Raw genomic sequence first — 7,419 nt, forward strand, 5'->3', positions numbered from 1 at the left:
CCTGGAAGTCCTATCCTGTCATTCAACTTCTTTACCTTGTCTTGGGATAGAAGGTGTCTCTGGGTTAGAAAGAAGTCTTTTGCCTCAGAGGTCTAAAACACTTTCCTTCTATCCTAGACACTAAATCCTGACAAGAATTTACAGGGAACTATGAAGTTAGTTAGCCACATGGGGGCAATAGAGATACAGAAATACTCACAGGACTATAGGATTTAGAACAGTACAGGATCTCAGAAATCATTAAATCTGACTTCACTTTACAGAAGAAGAAAATGAAGATGAACGTGACTAGGTGAATAATTTACACAAGATCACATAGTAAGTATTAAAACTTGAACTTGAACTCAGGTCTTCTGACTCTAAATCCAGTACAGTTTTCCATTTCAGCATATTATATCTGTGAAACACATTAATCTCCCTACCAGTGGTTCCCTCTCCCTAGAGAAGACTCCCAGATGCCGTACAGCAAGTGTATGACTGCCCTATTCCTTGGGATGCTCTTTTTTTTCCTTCCAGGTAGTATTTCCTTCTTGGGCTCTTATAATAACTACACTGGAATATCAAAGTCAAAGGTGTTGGGGAGAAACTCTTAAGTCCTAATGTTCATCACAGAGCCTTGGAAACAACCATAACTAAGATATCTGGGAAATGGAATGATGTGAAGCGAGATCTCTATAATCATCAAGACAAATTTTGAGATACTCTTTAGCATGGGAAGATTAATGATGAAGACAGTACAAAGCCGGGGAAAGCTCCTTTAGAGTATGGGAAGCCCTCAGAATTTCCTTCTCACTTATCCACATCACTGTAACCCTGTGAAAGACAAGTTTCATGTCATAGGTAAAAGTATGCTCCAGTGGAATGCTATTATATTTGGAAATAGGAGTCCATTCCCTCCAGAGATTGTGGCCTATGCTCCTGAGACATGGCTAGTTCTCAATCACCAACCTCCTAGTTACCAGAAAGATGCATGGATGGCTGCCTAGAAAGGGATACCATAGTAATGAGATCTTGGAGGTAGTGATTGCAGGCTAGATAAGAAAGCAGAGCCAATTCCATAGCATGATGTTGGTAAAAGATTATGAGGAAAGTGAACAGTTGGATACAGGACTTATTATAGGGAGAAAGCATAAAAATAATTCCCCTGAGGCAAAGCTCTTGTCTTCTTGCCCTATAGCACTGCCAAGAAGGTAAAGAATCTTGCCAAGAATCTTGGGTTAATGATACCCTGAAGCTGTGCCAGACAGAAAACTGAGGTCCAGATATGGGTCTCTTATAATAGTGGAAAGCATGGGTAGTTAGATTTATTGCTGATCCCCATCAGCCCAGTGTCATGTTCATGCTCATTCTTTGGGAAAATGGGAAGTGTGCCTCCTGTAGTGGGGAACTCACACAATAAAGCTTTATGAAAGTGAAGGTTTGGGGATTTATCCCCTAGCAGAAATTTACTTTCAGCACACCTTCATTCTTAGGACATTATCCAACTCAAAAAATTTTAAACAACAACACCGTATTACCCCTTTTAAGCTTGCAGCACACTCACTCTGAACTCACAAACTGAGCACAAAATGAAGCTCATTTCCAGCATATTTATATTCTCATATCTAGTAGAGTCTCAATCCAGTACATCCACATATTCAACAAAACTTTACGCCACAAAAATTCCCAAGACAACCCAATACTTAGCATATCACATCTAGCATGACCTCACAATTCAATTTTTTTGGGGTGAGGCAATTGAGGTTAAGTTAAGCCCAGGGTTACGCAGCTAATACACATGGAATATCTGAAGCAGATTTGAACTCAAGTCCTTATTCTAAGGCCAGTGCCACCTAGTTGCCCCCCATAATTCAATTTAATAAGAATTTATTAAGCATCTCTATTGCTGAGAATATAAAGTGAATAAATCCTGTTATCAAGAATCTTATTTTTACACAAATATGTATGATATGAGTTGTATGAATAAATCCTGTTATGAAGAATCTTATTTTTACACACATATGTATGATATGAATTGGGGGGAATTTAATTAACTTGTCCAAGGTCAATATCAAGTAGGAATCAATAATTAGGATAAAGACATAAAATTATCAAATCTGCAATTGACATAAACATTAGAGAAATATTAACTTGTTGGCTGCCAAATTTAGTACAATTAAGTATAAAGGAAAGGTTCAGACTGAGAGCAATAGGAAAATTTCATAAACCTTTTCATGAGGAGGATTAGGAAAGAGTTTACAGAGGAAAGAATTAGAGTGACTGTAACAGACAACTTTCCCCCAAATATATCTGTAAAGAAGTAAGTTGAAGATCTTTTGAATTCTTAGTTGGTTTTTTGTAGTTTTTTTTAAAAATAACTTTCACTACTGTTTAAATCAGAACTCAGGTATTCTAAAACAGAGTTCCAAATTCAAAGGCTGCTTCTGGGGTCTTTACCTCCATAGACCATGGAAGACACCACCAGAATCTTTTCTGAGGAAAGGAAAGAGACTTCTCTCTTCATCCCTAAGTCAACTTTTTTTAAAACTACTTTGACCAAATTTTGTATGAGTATTAAAATCTCTGTTGTGTTGGTGAGGAAAATATCCAAAATAAAACCAAAAGATTTTGTTCCCTGAAGTCATGCAAAGATCAGAATTGGTCTATTCAATTGTAGAATAATGCACACTGCACAAAAAGGCAAACTGAGGTTAGGTGGCTGGCAAACAACCAACAAATCCAGCACCAAGTAAGCATATATATCCCTGCTTCATGAGCTTAGTCAGGCTGCTGTTGTCCTCTGTTTTTGAAGAGGATATCAGATTTGTGTGTGAATTGGATTTAAAGGAAGCATTTTCTGCCTTCAATGTCAAATCAAGCTCTAAGAGCTCCAACAGCACCTGCTTTAGCTACCTTTTGAAGGTCATTAGAACAAATGTTCATCTCCCCATTTCTCCAGAAAAAGTCTTCACATGTTTGGGATACATGTCCCCATAAGGCACTGAAAGGTTTGAGGCCTGTTGGTTATCCTCAACCTCAGTCTATCTGTTGACATTCTTTACTAGGGTGTGTGCATGTTACAGTTTCTTGGAGCCACAGGAGAGAGTTGGATGAAAGGTGGGAACCAAAGTTGGATGAGCAGCTTTGAAAAGGGCTTAGTAAGGTGTCATACCAGAGGTGCTATACACCCTATACACCCGGGGATATGCTTCTGGAGAAAAGAATTTTAGTAGAATATAAGTTCCAGGAAGGGGGAGTATTTTCATCTTTTTTTCCTTGTATGTCAGTGTCTTCCACAATTCTTTGCACATGGTGATTAATACATATTTACTGAATGAATGAATGGAGAACCTGAGCAGTAGGCCTAGATTCTAACTCATGAAGCTCAGAATCTAGGGAGAGGACATAGTAACAACAGACAAACATATGCCTGTGATGTAGAGGTTTCTGTAAGAGTTACTTTAGATTAGACTCCAGAGTGAGTGGGAAGCAGAAAATAGTACTGAAAGTAGGGTCCAGGTCTAAGAATGAATTATGACTGGTACTAGTACTGGATTCAAAGACCTAAAAAGAGGCGTTCAATTTTTAAAGTTAAGATTTATTGATGTTCATTCACTTTTCTAGCATGGGAATTTTATTCTAGTTCTTTTTCACATTTTCCACTTTTTATATTTGTTTTATAGTTCAATATTTGAACTATAAACCAAAATAAAAAGTTTTTTAAAAAAGTTATATTGGAGAAAAAAGGAATAGGAATGATGATCATCAAAAGAGAACAGATAGTGGAAAGTAGCACAATTCTTTATTTTGCAACTCAGAACAAAAATGAATGGCAAGTTGTTTATATTAGGAGCAACTTGTCAAAAGACTACTTAGCTACTACTCTTGATGACTTCAAGTCACCAGACCAGGTGACTTTCAGGATACAGAAACAATTTGAGGTATTGAGAAGTATTTATTATATAGACTTTCTTGAAATAGAAATTTATTGCTTTATTCCTCTCTTACCTGCTGCTCTGTGTATAGTGATTTTTTTTCTTTTCTTATTTTGTATTTAAGTTTAAAATAAATTTTAAAAATTGATACATGGAAAAACTTTAGAATGTATCATCAAAGAATGAATAGTGAATGTTGGAGGCAGTGATCACATGGCTTCATTATTAACAAAGCAATTCAAGCTAGTCACATTTCCTTTTTTTTCTTTTTTCTTTTTTTTAGATCAGGAACATTATTCATACATAGGTATATATACAGATTGATATATATGTATGTATGTATACATGTGCATATATATATATATATACATATATATTACTAAAGTTTTAGCAGTCTTTGACTGCTGTCCTATCTTTTCTCATGCTGTCCTATCAGAAAAAGGAAAAAATATAAGCTAGACAAGAAAATAAGGTGGATTTGGAACAGGTTGTATGGCCTGACTCCAAATACTCATATACAACTCATTGTCAGCTCTTTAAAAATGATATATCTAAGAACTGGGAAGAGCCTCTGAAGACATGTAATCCTGTTTTACAGATGAAGACACTGAAGCTTGGGGAATTTGATTAACTTTTCCAAGGTCAATGTTAAGTAGGAATCAATAATTGGGATAAAGACATAAAATTATCAAATCTGCAATTGACATAAACATTAGAGAAATATTAACTTTTTGGCTGCCAAATTTAGGCTATATAAAGATTTTGATGGGCTAGGACTTAATCTAAAAGGATTAAATTTAATAAAGATAAAAATATGAAGCTTTGCACTTGGGTTCAAAAATTAACTTTTCAAGTATAAAATTAGAGAGGTATGACTAGACAATTCATAATGTCCAGATCCAACAAAGGAAAAAATCCTAACATTGCTAAATTGTAGTGTATGGAAAGTGACAGGGTAATGAAAGAATTAGAAAATATGACATACAAGGACTTTTTAAAAAATTAGGGATGTTTAGCTTGGGAGGAATGGTGAAGACTTAAGGAGTGGGGAAAAATAATAGCTATTGTCAAAAATCTGAAGGGTTATAATATGGAATAGATTAAATTTGTATTGCTTGGGCCAAAGAAGAGAATTATAAACATTTTGTTGAAGTTGCTGAAAGTTATAATTTGATGTAAGAGAAAGCTTCCTAATGATTAAAGCTGTCAAAAAGTTGAGTAGGTAGTAGCTTCTCACACACTTCAAGCAAAGACTAGATGACCATTTGTTAGGTATGTTCTAACTCTCTGGTGAGTTTGTGACTCTCCTGGGCCTTGGAGTCAGGAAGTTTATAGTCTCAGGGGAAGACATGAGAAGAATAGACTCATCCCTTATCATCATGGAACTCACAATCTGGGAAAAGAGGAGATGTACGTGTGTGTGTATCTGTAAGTATGTATTTTTATATCTATGTGTGCATGTATATGCATATATACATGTGTATATACATATGCATATAAGTGTGTATATATATGTTTGCATGTATATATATGTATATATGTATGTATGTGTATGTCAGAAAACAGCACAAAATACTGTGTGAAAAAATTTTGGATTATATGGTTTATATTCTCAGTAATCATAGAAACATATTTATAACTAGAAGAGACCACAGAACCATTTGTTTTATTGATGAGAAAATAGAGGTTCAAAGAGGTTCAGTGGTTTGCTAAGGACACATAGGAAGTGGCAGAGGGAGGTCACTGAACTGGAGTAGAAAGGGAAGTGCTCCCTAGAGGAGGTAGGGTTTAGGATGGCTATGAAAGATTGGAGAAATAAGATTTGGTAGAGAATCACAGTATGATCAAAATTATGATCAAAGTTGTGAAAATAGAAAGGTGAAAATAGGATATGAGATCAGATGAACTTGAGGGAATACAAAGGAGAATAAAACATTGTATGTACATTATATGGTATAATAAAAACAACACTGGTTTTAGAGTTAGAAAATTAGGGATCTGTATTATCTGTGACCTTGGTGAGTAACTTGGCCTGCATGGCTAATAAAGGCGTTTGGACAGATGATTTGGTCCTTTCTTGCTCTAAATTTATGTGTTCACTGAGAGTCTGGACAATCGTCACTGATGGCCTATGCTATTTTCTGTTACTTGGGACCCTTTTTTATTCATTCCTCAAGCTTCTTCATATGAAAAAAATGAAAGTATTGAACTACCAGATTGTACTTTAAATTAATCATGAATGTCTGGCTAAAGAATTTGTATCTTAATTCTATAAGCAATAGGTTATAAAGGTAAAGGTTTCTAAACAGCAATATAATGTTGAGACACATGCATTAGGAAAATTATCTTGACAACTGTGTGAAAGATTGGAAAGGGAAAGATTGAAGATAAACCAGTTATGAGACTGTTGCAATAGTTTAAGTAAGAAGTATCCCCTAACAATATCTAGGAAGGTAGATATATATTATTACCACTATTTTGCAAATTAAGGAATGAAATTATGATTTATCTAGAGTTATACAGCTAATAAGTAACAGAGCATTGTTGGTCTCTAGCCAACCTTTACAATTTTATTTTATACTGCATCCTTCTAATATACTTTGTATCAGTTCCAATATTAATTACTTGCTGATTTTAAAATTTAGTCTTATTTGTTTAGTTTGTTCCCTTGATCCATAATCTATCAATTAAATTCAATAAACTTTTATTGAGCTCCTATTTTATATGCCAGGATTGTGCACTAGGAATACAAATACAAAACCTGAAAAATAGTCTTTGTTACATTCTACATTTCTGGAATTTCTGAACATTATTTAAGGCCCAATTTAGGGTTTCCTTCCTCCTCTACAAACCCTTTTTTTGATTCCCTATATGAATATAATCCCTTTCCTTTGGGCTTTTGGAGTGTCTTGTTCTCATTTCCCCCCAAGGTTTGAGAAAGGAATGGAGATCCCTTTTATGAATTTTGAGGTATATTATAACATTATATCTCTCCTATATTTGCCCTTATGGCCTGTAAACCCCTCTTGGAGATGGCAGAAAAGTGGCTCATGAAGCTTCTTAATTGCATGTACTCAAAATATTTGCTAAATGATAAAAAGAAATGATTCATCCCTAGTGTCCAAACCAAAGTAGGCTAGGACCCTCTCCTTTAGATGAGCAGCATAGGTTTCTTTCATTACCTGCCCCCTCTCCCACCTGCAAACTACCCCATTCCCCATGTAAATTCCCCAGGTGGCTCTGTGGGTGAGTTGGGGCTTTCCAAAGCCCTACTCCCACCTGCAGAAGTTTCTGTTCTGAGCATTTTTAGAAATAGATTTGCAAACCCTTAGTGACATTCTCACCATGAGGCTGGCCATGTGATCTTGTTTTTTGCTGATTCTGAGCTGGGGGAGGCAGGAGAATGAAAGTGTGTGTGTGGAGTGTAAGGTTTCAGGTTTTGGTGGAAACAAGGAATTTTTGTTGAAGTGTGTTGGTCTCCCAAATCAGGTTATAGTGACTTTGG

At 35.5% G+C, this 7,419-nt stretch overlaps 1 protein-coding gene across 2 annotated transcripts in view; it reads left to right on the top strand.

Annotated features, from left to right (window-relative positions):
* The window catches only part of TMEM121 (transmembrane protein 121), a 20,592-nt gene extending 17,436 nt beyond the window's left edge, over positions 1-3,156 (top strand). For both annotated transcript variants that reach the window (XM_074290619.1, XM_074290618.1), the window contains exon 2: positions 1-3,156. This exon is cut by the window's left edge and continues 5,145 nt beyond it. The gene's annotated coding sequence lies outside the window, so the exon portion shown is untranslated.
* Positions 3,157-7,419: the final 4,263 nt, after the last annotated feature.

Source organism: Sminthopsis crassicaudata, chromosome 2, assembly GCF_048593235.1.
Source record: "Sminthopsis crassicaudata isolate SCR6 chromosome 2, ASM4859323v1, whole genome shotgun sequence".
Lineage (NCBI taxonomy): Eukaryota > Metazoa > Chordata > Mammalia > Dasyuromorphia > Dasyuridae > Sminthopsis > Sminthopsis crassicaudata.